Here is an 11,318-nt window from a genome sequence, read left to right as displayed (position 1 = left end):
CTGGAACTGCTGACAAACCCAAAAAAACACCTGAAACAAAGTGATCTTGGGAAAACTCAGTCCTTTGGAAGAGGGCTTCAAAGATTTGTATATGCTATATAAAATATAGAGCAAGGGGGAAAAAGATGCCTTTTAGTGACATGTCTAACAAAACATAATGAGTGTAGGCTTTGAATAAAAGCATATCTAAAATGAGTTAAGCAATTCCTTGTGAAGAGCTCAAGAGCAGACAGTTCAAACATGAGACACCTGTGAGGATGGGGAACAAAGATATCAGTAAAAGGAATAAAGTGTATCAGCTGTAATCTGTAGTCCAGGAGATGCAGAGGAGACCATGGCAGGTTAGATGTGGCATTGTCCGGCTGGATTTTCCCCTTGTTTTTGTCCCCAGATGTCAAAAACCAAAGTGAACCGTCCCTCCTTGCTGCCCTTGAGGACTCATCTCCCACACCTTGATGTGCTCAGCCCACTAAAGCTCTCCTTTGTGTGAAACCAATTCAGCATACTCAGAGTTAAATCAGATTTGCTATCCAACCAAGACCTGGCAGCTGAATTTCAGCCCAGCACAAGCTTTTATGATCAAATTATAGACCCCAGGAAAAGAAAGAAAAAAAAATAAAAGAAAGAAAAAAAGTGAGTCTGAGGTTTATAATGGAAATCATGACAGAGCCGTGATTGTAGTAGCATGAACAGCATCATAGTAACATGGTCATAAACTGGTGCCATCCCATGGGGAAATATAAAAGGAAAAAAAAGCATCTGGAGTGCCCTTGGTACTCCCAAAAGGTTTGAGGAAGTAGGTGCCATGACTGGATGGGAAAAGGGCTTTTTGCCAAGACAAAATTTGAAGGATGAAACCTCCTTACCCCCGTCACAAAACAGCACCCTCAGTGCTGTTTTGATCCATGGACAATGGATCTGTGGTTTCTGCATCAAAGCTGGAGCAAGAAACTCTGATCAGGTCAGCTCTTCAGCTCTTCAGCTCTTCGTGTCCTTGAGATGGGAAAAATTATACCTATCCATTTCCAGGATGGGTGGCACCAGCTCTACGTGGATAAGCCCCAATTATACAAGGCAAAGCAATTCTGGATGCAGTGATATTTCACCGTGGAGGTCTAACAAGGTGGAGGTGCAGCCTTTTCCAACATTTAAGTAGAAAAAAATATATAATATAAAGCTTCTGGATCTCATCTTTATTATTATCTGGCCATAAAGGGAGGGAAAGCATTTGTGAGCTGCTTGCAAATCCCAGCTTCTGAACTCCTGTTCTACATCCCAGTTTTGCAAGAAGCCTGGTCCATCCTCTCCAGTACCTCTTAAAACCATGGAGCAGAAATTACATTTTGGCTCTGGCAGAAAGTGAAAGCCGAGACTGATACAATAAAAAAACAATGGCCACATTTTATTGCCTTGCTCACCCATGGTTTCTTGAGCATGACTTATGGAAGCTTTGATTTACGCTGGTGCAAGCTTTATCTGCTGCTGTCTTGGCCAGCTCATTCTTAATACTGAGACCTGTGGGCCTCTCCCGCCTTTCTTGGTTAAATAAATTAAAGCAAATATAAACGTTAATGGAAGCCACTTTATTTATGGCTGGAGTTGAACACTGTCTCTTGCACCATGGGTCCAATCCAAAACCCATTAATCCAAAGCTTACTGACATCCCCGCATCAAGCCCTATCTTTTGTGCTTTTCCTCCTCGTGACAAAAGGGGCAGCTAAAAAAAATAATTTTCAACAAGATTGCATTATCCCACCAAAGCCATTTTGCACAAAACGTTCAACCCTTGGCACCTCTGGGGAGGCAGAGCACTGGGGATATTTTAGTGGCTGTTGTTTGAAGGCTGAAGATATTCCTCCCGCAGCGAGGCCTCCCCCCTCTCCTCTCCATGCCAGCCGTCCCAGCCTCTAACTATCTCCCTGGGAAATGTTTTGCCATGCATCACCCGCTGTTTGTGGCCAAACACTTTTTTGGCTCCTTTGCGCGATAGAGAACCTACTTGCAGCTCTTCAGACACTCTCAGATTGTTCCGTGCCAGACCTTTATTTTTTTGGCTGGGTTGGACGGAGAGATCTTTCTGCTGTATTTTTTTTTTTTTAACTGTTATTATTTTAATATTATTGTTTATTTAGAGATACTTTCTGTCACATGTACTTGGCTAACTGCTGGCTTGCCATTGAAGTCTGCCTTAATGCATTCTGGTACGCTCTTTCCCCTTACCCCTATATTTCACCTTGCCCAATTCCCAAAATAAAACCACACAAAAGCAAGTAAAGGGAGCAAGATTAAGAGAAAGGGACAATACAAAGGAAAAAAAAAAAAAAAGTAGAATAATATGGGATCTGTCCTGCAGAGTAGTATTAGGATGAGTCAGTAAATGAAGCTGTTGTGTTTTCAAATGGAAATAGCAAGTTCTGGGTTATTCTCGCAGCATAACATTTTAATGTTACTGCCACCATGGGATGGATGGGAGGAGCAACAAGAAGGATGATCAGCTCCCCAATGAATACGAATTATTATAGTGCACCAAGGCTCTGCCTCCTCATATCCGATCATTCCTGTTGATATTAATAGAGATTTTCCACTGAGTTGTGTAGGGTCTGGATGCAGAGGCTGAAAGTCAAGAAAAAGCTGTTGGTCAGACCTCTGGCAAGGAGCAAACCAGGGAATCTCCCCAAAATGATTATGGCTTCAAGCCCCCAACTTCTGTGTTGTTGTCCAAGCCTCTGTGGGCTCAAGGAGCTGGCAATCTAACAGATCACGGTCATTCAAGGAGGCATGGTGTTTTCTATCTGTTATGGTCGGCATTTAAAAATAAAGAATACCATTTACGTTGTGTCACTGGCATTTGGGGACCCTGTCTTTCTTTGATGAAAGGGCTGGCAGCAGCTTGAAAAACTGCTAGGTTGAAAAACTCCTAGGTTCCTGAAGGTGCCATGAAATCTCCTTAAACCCATCTTGCAGGGTTTGGCGAGGACCAGGGATGGAGACAGGATGAAAAGAGGAGATTTTGCATTGTTTCTTCAGACATTTGTGGCTGGTCTGTGAGAAAAGCCTGAAATTATTTTCCCTTCTTTCTCCATGCACATCAACAACAGTGGGCTGTGGGGATGCGCCCAGGTAGGGCAGATCAAACAAGTCCCCAATTCCCTTCCCCCTCATCTCACGAATTTAATGAACTTAATCTTAATTCACCTTAATGAACTGCCTGCAATCACCATGCCAAACCCTTGTTTTTCTGAGCAGAGTGATGAATGGCTTCCAAATCCAGCATGTTGCTGAGGACAGAATGAGCTCCGTGAATATTTACAATGAAAATAAATTCAAGTAAAACAGTTTAACGAATACTTGTAGATTTTTATGCAATTAAGTGGCCGAGCTGATATGTAATGAGCAGGATGGCCTCCAACAGATAGTGTAGCAGTGCTATGAGGAGGGAAAAGGAGCAAATGCCTGCCTGGCTTTTCAAGCCACCCTATAACTTACCCCTGGTAGGGTTCTAGGTTAAAAATAAAGTAACCCAATGCTCAGGCAGGCTCTGAATCTGTATGACATCTTCGGAAATGCTATACCTTGCTCAGCACCTATTTCATAATCGTTTCATGAAAGTCATAAATGAAATCATAATTTCATTTTGGCACACGATGCAGCTGTCGGAACGCCGAGGTCCTTGTCCATGGGCTCTGGCTGTTACAAACCTTATCGTGACATCATGGGCAAATGTAAACTGTGGTATTGGGTTTCTCTAAAGTAAAACAACGGTCGGACAAGTTGTTTAGAGAGGTGTGCGTGTCTGCATGGGGACACACACAGAGGGGAGATGAATGGATGCTCTGCAGGGCCACTCGCTTGGAAGGCTTCCATCGCGGACGGGGAACCCAACCCCACAATCGGGTGTTGGGAGGTGAACAGAAATCCCAGCTGAGCTGTCAAGGTGGGAGCAGACAGAGAGCACAACACCCCACTCAGGAAAAAAAAAAGAAAATTCTCTCTTGTCAACAAAAAGGACTCATCTGCAATATTTTCCAGGCTGTTTTAGATAACAATGAAACAACAAGCTGTGTGTTTCTGGGGAAGGTTTTCAGAGCGTCCCCTTGAAGACTGTTCCTTAGTAAAACTGCCTGCTGGAAGGGAGGATGCTCCAAGTTGGATATTTAAAGGCTTTTAAGGAAAATCAGAGACCAGGTTTTCAGAAGCTGGTGTGCCAGCTGTGCAAGTGGAAGAGCATCTCCTGGTGCCTGTATCTGTGACAGGTCTTTAGGAGAAACCCTCTAGAATTCCCTATTTCTGGGAAAACATTCCTATTTCTGGCCAAGGTAACCTGGCCCTAATGCTGCCTTGCATGAGAGCTCCTGAGACCAGCTGCCTTAGAGCAAAACCTGGCACAGCTCTGTCCCAGGCCACGCATCCTATCACAGTCAGAATGAGTTTGGGGATCAGGGACTGGGTTAAAAATGGCCAGAAATAGGGATGTCTAACAAATGTTACCAATGCTGATTGGCTGATGACACCAAACTTGGAGGAGTTGTGGACTCAAATGAGGGCGTAAAGGCCTTGCAGAGGGATCTGGACAGGTTGGAGAGCTGGGCGATCACCAACCGCATGAAGTTCAATAAGAGCAAGTGCCGGGTCCTGCACCTGGGACGGGGAAACCCTGGCTGCATGTACAGACTGGGCGATGAGACGCTGGAGAGCAGCCTAGAAGAGAGGGATCTGGGGGTCGTGGTAGACAGCAAGTTGAATATGAGCCAGCAGTGTGCCCTGGCAGCCAGGAGGGCCAATCGTATCCTGGGGTGCATCAAGAACGGCATCGCTAGTAGGTCAAGGGAGGTGATTGTCCCGCTCTACTCTGCGCTGGTGCGGCCTCACCTCGAGTACTGTGTGCAGTTCTGGGCACCACAGTATAAAAAGGACATGAAACTGTTGGAAAGTGTCCAGAGGAGGGCTACGAAGATGGTGAAAGGCCTGGAGGGGAAGACGTACGAGGAACGGCTGAGGTCACTGGGCCTGTTCAGCCTGGAGAAGAGGAGGCTGAGGGGAGACCTCATCGCAGTCTACAACTTCCTCGTAAGGGGTTGTCAAGAGGCAGGAGACCTTTTCTCCATTAACACTAGTGACAGGACCCGCGGGAACGGGGTTAAGCTGAGGCAGGGGAAATTTAGGCTGGACGTCAGGAGGGGGTTCTTCACAGAGAGGGTGGTTGCACACTGGAACAGGCTCCCCAGGGAAGTGGTCACTGCACCGAGCCTGTCTGAATTTAAGAAGAGATTGGACTGTGAACTTAGGCACATGGTCTGAACTTTTGGGTAGACCCGTGCGGTGTCGAGAGTTGGACTTGATGATCCTTAAGGGTCCCTTCCAACTCAGGATATTCTATGATTCTATGATTCTATGAAATGTCTTGCTCACAGACGAGGTGTTTTTACTCTCAGCCAGCATTTACAAAGCTGGGATCATAACAGGAGATGTTCCCCTGAACATTTCGCAATATCCCTCCTATTCCAAAAAGGTTATTGGGACTTTTTATCTTTTCCAGTTGGTCTCCATCTCTCTGCTCTTGCAAGTCACTGTTATTAATTACGCCTCCACGATTAAGCCCCCCGCGAGGAGGACCCCAGCTCCCGCGCTGCAGCAAGGGAGGGGTTACTGGACTTCTTCGCAGGGAAGAGAAAGCATCACCCCACCCTGAAGGGATCATCCAGTGCTGGAGAGAGGATCTGACAGCTGTTTTTTATTAGGATGGAGGCCTTAAAAGGCAGCGTTGGGGTAGGGGTGGGACCTTGGGTCCGAGGGAGAAGCTTGCTCTGCTCATTCCATGGGCTGTGGAGGTCGGGGCTTGCTCGGTTTGTGGCCAAATGGCACAGGAGTTGAGAGGCTCTGCTTTGGTTTTCTTCTGGCTGGTGATGGGGGAGAAGAGCTGGCCCCTGCTGGGGCTCCTGCAGTGCAGGTGATGATGCTAAAGGCAAGGTGAGGGAGAGAAACCCCACTGAAATGGGGGCAGAAGAAGACATGGCTCTGAATCCTGCCCCTTAACAGGCAGGTACATGGGGTGTCAGTGCCCGAAAATCTCTGTTATTTAAGGGCAGGGTTGGAGGAGAAAAGAGGCAGGAGAAAGCAGAGCTGTGAGGCTGCAGGCTTGCATACCACTGTGATCTTCTGCAAGATGTCTGGTGGGGGTAAAATCTCAGGTTGCTGCAATCTTATGGCCCTTCAGGGTTGGCCGTGCATGCCAGAGGGAGGACAAGTGGTGGCCTCCTCCCCTTTTAAACCTGTCCTGGCTCTAGGTAAAAGGGAGTTTGCATAGAGCCTCTGTAACTTGTAGCTAATGTCACCGTACTTTAGGCACTGCAAAGAGAGACACTGAGCTTTTGTGCCACTCTTTTTGGGACAGAAATCTGTTTTTTTGTTACTCACTTTACAGCCAGGCACTTCTCTCTGGGTGCAGTACAGAAGTAAGGCCAGGAAGGGACATATCCAGTCATGTACCAATGTATTTGCCCCTCAGGAGTATCAATTCTCAGGCTAGGGGGAACAATTCTCATGTATTTACCTTGGTCCTGCTTTTAATTTGGAGGAACCTCAGTCACTGAGCCCTTACTTCCGTAGACATTCCTGCTTTCAAGCATTTTGCAGAAGATGTGAGCATCAAATGGTCCTTTGTTTTCCCTGTCAGAAGACAAAGAACCTGGGTCAATATTCAAAACCCATACAAGTGCATTCATTTGGATTATTTTAGTGCAAGAAAAATCTTTAAAAAAATGGATCAGTGCTTATAATTGAAACTTAGAGGCATGGTAAAATACTTACGCTGCAGCCTGTGCCTGAAGATGACCAGGATAATTATTTAAAAGAGGGGAATGGCATCCTGTCACAGGGCCCGCTGTCACATGCCTTGGCACTTTCTGGTCATAAATAATTAAAAAAATAATAATCCGCAACATTTATAAATGGCTCCTTCGACTGTCACATGCAGAACACACACTAATGCTGGGTGAAGTGTTATCCTAACCCCTCTGCGTGTGTGATGGCTTACATAGCTCACTCGTAGCACGCAGCATCTTGAAACCCGCTGATAAAACCGTAATACCACACCCCACAGTATACATAACCATGTCATGTTAATAAATATTTGCAGAGTGCCACGGCTTGGCACAGGGCTTGGGAGATTTTTAGACGAGGGAGCACGGCCCCCCACTCCAGGAGAGTTTACACTGGGGTCCTGGTTCTGCACATGTTTAATGTTATCGTGAGTCATCCATGGAGGGGCTTCTCTCTTTGTGGGGGGAACGGGAGAAGAAGAGAGGGTGAGAAGACACCCGCAGAGAAACTAATGACAAATGATGCTACCGAAGGCAGCATGGGTGGCATTAGTAACAGAATATGCCTTTATATATTTTTTTTTCATCTATGTGGTTGGTTGAGCTCCTCCGCATCTTAATGGTAGCCCTCTCTCAGTGGCAATGTGTGGTTTGTGGAGGTTGTGGAGGTCTGCAACAGAATTAGGGCTTCTGCAGGGGGATGCAGGAGTCACCCCATTATGTTTGGGGTCAGGGACAGGACCAGATGCTGGCTGAAGGGACCCTCGCTGAAGACTGATGTCCCCTCGCCATGTGCTCCCCTGGTGCATCCTGCCAGATTTCGGGGGGGTTCACATCTCAGAGATCCCAAACCTGCTGCAACAGATGGCCACAAAACCTTATTTCCAGCCTTTCTGACAGGCTTAGAAATTTCCTTCTACTGCCCCAAAAACACTTCTCGAGATTCCCAAGGAGAGAATTTTCCAAACATTTCCTTCAGGCTAATAATTATGTCACTTTGGAAATACAATCCAGAAAACAACGTCCCCCTGTCTGCACTTCCAATAACGGGTGGATGCATCCCTTCACCATGTTCCCCCATGTCTTCATGGGCTGCGGTGCCAACGAAGGTTATTTGCTCAACCAGCCCTTGCTTCCCATGGGGTTTGTTCAGCTGGCAGTCCTAAAAGCTTCTGGGAAGTCCCAGCTCTGGCTTATTTATGGGCTCACTGGTGGGGCCAGCTCTCTTCCACGAAAATCCCATGGAAGATGGTGAATCAAGTTGTCTTCTGCGGGTGAAGATGGCAATGTCTTTCACCAACAAATGCATTAGGAAACCTAGTAAGTGCTAAACTTCTAGATTTTAGCCCTTTTCTCGGGACTCAGGTCCTGTCAAATAACCCTCTACATGCACACTGAGGTAGCTCCCCACGTCCACTGTGCCCCAAAACCATCCGTGCTTTTCCACCAAACCCCAATGTGTGCATGAACAGCAGGAGGCAAAGACCCGTGGCAGTTTAGCAATGACACCCGCGACTCAGCAAAGCACTTAGAGCACAACGTGTCACATAGAGATTAGGAGGAATTAAACACGTGCTGAAAGGTTTTGGCACATCAGAGCCCGGGGGCTTGTCTGTGCAAGACATTGTCTGAGATTAAAAGGTTTGGTGTGGTTTTAAAGTCCCTAAAGCTCTTCCTGAATAACTCCCTGTATGCATGTGGTTAGTCTAGAGCATATATCCTACACCATTTATGTATCCTACATAGCTTTTCTCACTAGTTTCTTGTCTTTTATCCCACCTTTTGACCTTTTTATGTCCTTCTGTCTCCCTCATTCCTTATTTCTGCCTCCACACCATCATCGTTGGCCACCCAACTCCCATCACCAATACCTAGACCATGAAGGGGGGATGTGCCTTGCCGTGCTGGGTTTGCACAGCCCCGAGCACAGCAGGTGCCTACTGCAAAAACATGGGTCCTACAGCTGCTGTTGTCTCCCACCTCAGCTTCTGTTGGTTAATAACAACCATGATTTTCCCCAAAGACTTTAAAAATAAAAAAAAAAAAGGCTATTCATGGTGAAACTGGGGCGGCAAGCTGAAGTGCAAGAGATATTCCAGACAATTTCCCCATTTGAATGAGTTCCTGCTGGAAGCCCTGATGAAACATGTGAGGAGGAGGAGGACACACTCCTAGGGGCAGTGGGATGGGAAAGGGTTGGGGAAAAGGGGGTCTCAGGTTTTGGGAATTTGGGATTGTGTGTGCAGGGTTCTTTGCAGTTCACATAGGAAAGCCCATTTATGACCCATCTATATGAATGTGATCTTTCCAGAGCAGGGAGACACACACAAAAGTATTATCCTGTATAAATAGCTTTTCCCAAAATAGACCTCAAGGAAATTTACTGAGTCTCTTGGTGCTGGGATTAAAGCACTCATTCTCTTCTTTCCTTTCACCTGAAACCCATGATGAAGCAAAATGACACAGGTACCTTTGCAACCAGTGCCAATTTGTTCACAGGCCAGAGCTGACACACAAGTCATAAATTCAGACCCATGAGGTTGAGAAGCCAGCCGTACTTCCTTTTCTTTCCCCCTTTTTTTTTTTTTTTTTTTTTTTTTTTTTTTGGAGGCACGCAGTCATCAAGCCTCCATCGCTGATACAGGCATGAAAGGAAAAATCAGATCCCGGCATCTGAACTTTCCCCCGATTAAAGGCAGATCAAAGCCGGGGAGGTTGTGAAAGCCGTCAGGACGGGGGAGGCAGGACAGACGTGCGACTGCGGCGGCGAGATTTCGGAGCCCCGCAGGAGAACCCAATCCACCTGCCAGCCCCGTGCGTGAACGGTATCTTTGTCCTTTAATTGGGACGGCAGCCTGGCGGCCCCGCTAGCTAATCATCCTCCGGAGAGGCCACGCTTCCAGGTTTCCGGCTGAAAACACCAGCTAGCCATTTCTGTTGCTAATTATTAACCGCTCAATTAAGAAGGAGCGCCCCACGTGGCCCCCAGACCCTCGGAGGCTCCACCACCACCGAGGACCCCCCTTGGCATCCCCCAAGGCTGGGGGGGAGCTCATCTCAGAGGGAGGGCTCCAGGGGGTGCCCCCCAAGCCTCCACCCTCCCAGCCTTGCATGGAGGGTGGGATTGGAGCCCCACGGAGCCTCTCGCTCGCCCCCCCTGGTCCCTACCCTAGGAGGGATGCGAGGGGCGCACGGCGCTCCTGGCCCGAGCCCTTTGTTATGCTAATCTGGGCTGACATCACGCCTCATATCAAAGCCGCGGGGACCGCATATAAGGAGGCTCCACGGGCGCAGAGGCAGAGGAACCCCAGCCTCCGCTCTGCCCTGGCCTCTGCTGCACCCACACAAACCCCATTGCGGAGGTAAGGAGGGGTTCGGATGGGGGACGGGCAGCCGGACGCTGCCGGGACCCCCCGTAAGGGATGGGGCATCCTGAAGTCGTGGAGGTGAAAGGGTAGAAATAGGGGTGCTGAGGGGAGGCTGGGGTGTGTGGGGTGATGGGGGATTTGGGGTTTGGAGGCTGCAAGGGAAAGGGGAGACTCAGGGGGGGAAAGGGAGAGGGGAGACCCAAGGGTTGCAAGGAACGGGGGAGACTCAGAGGGTGTGGAGATACCGGAGACTCCGAGTCTTTGGGGAGACACGAAAACTAAGAGAGCAGAGCTGCAGGGGCTGGGATGGAAAGGGGAGACCTGGCGGGGCTAAAAGGGAACGGGGAGAGGCAGAAGTTTGTAGGGACAGCTGAAGTCTGGGTGCTGCAAGGGGAGACTCGGGGCTGCAAGTGTGGAGGGAGATGCACGGAGAGAGGCGAGCGGGAGGCTGCGGGGTCGCAGGGACCCCCGGGGGCTGCAAGGGAGAAGGGAGATTCAGAGGGTTAAAAGCTGGGGGGAGAGCCAGGAGCTACAGGGAGAGGGGAAGCTGCACGGAGAGGGGAGATCTGGGGGCTGCATCAGCCCCACACCCCCTGCTCAATCCCTTTGCTCCCCATCCCCACTGCACTGCCCTTAAAAAGAAGCGGGGGGCAGGTGGGTGCCTTTCCTGCTTGGCTGGAAAAAAAAAAGTGGGATGGATACTCACAGATTTAGGTACAGCTCGCTTTGCCTCTTCTCATCCCGGCACGGGGCTCTCGGAGGTGTTAGATGGGAGTGATTTCTGTGTGCAGGGAAGGTTTTCTGCACGCAAGAGCGGGGCTGGCTGCAAACAGCCCCGGGGTGGAGGGAGAAGGGGGCTCAGAGTTAAAACCGGCGCTGGTTTGGGGAGTCTGCAGGCCACTTGCTGCTGGTTTGATCAGTGACCCAGAGCTCTCCAGAGCTGTAAACATCACGTCTGCCCCGACGAGGCTCCCTCCTTCCCTCCCCTTGCAAATTCCTCTCGCAAACGTAACCTGTGCTGGAGCAGAGTGGAAAAAGGAGTTATTGCCTCCCCAAATAACAGGGGCGCGATCGCTGGCCAAACTTGCGGCTCTTGGGGTGGGGGGTAGATGATAATTTCCATTCCTTCCTG

The sequence above is a fragment of the Aythya marila genome (genome assembly GCF_965140915.1).
Source record: "Aythya marila genome assembly, chromosome: 1".
NCBI lineage: Eukaryota > Metazoa > Chordata > Aves > Anseriformes > Anatidae > Aythya > Aythya marila.
The sequence above is the reverse complement of the archived record's forward strand: the minus strand, read 5'-3'. Positions refer to the sequence as shown.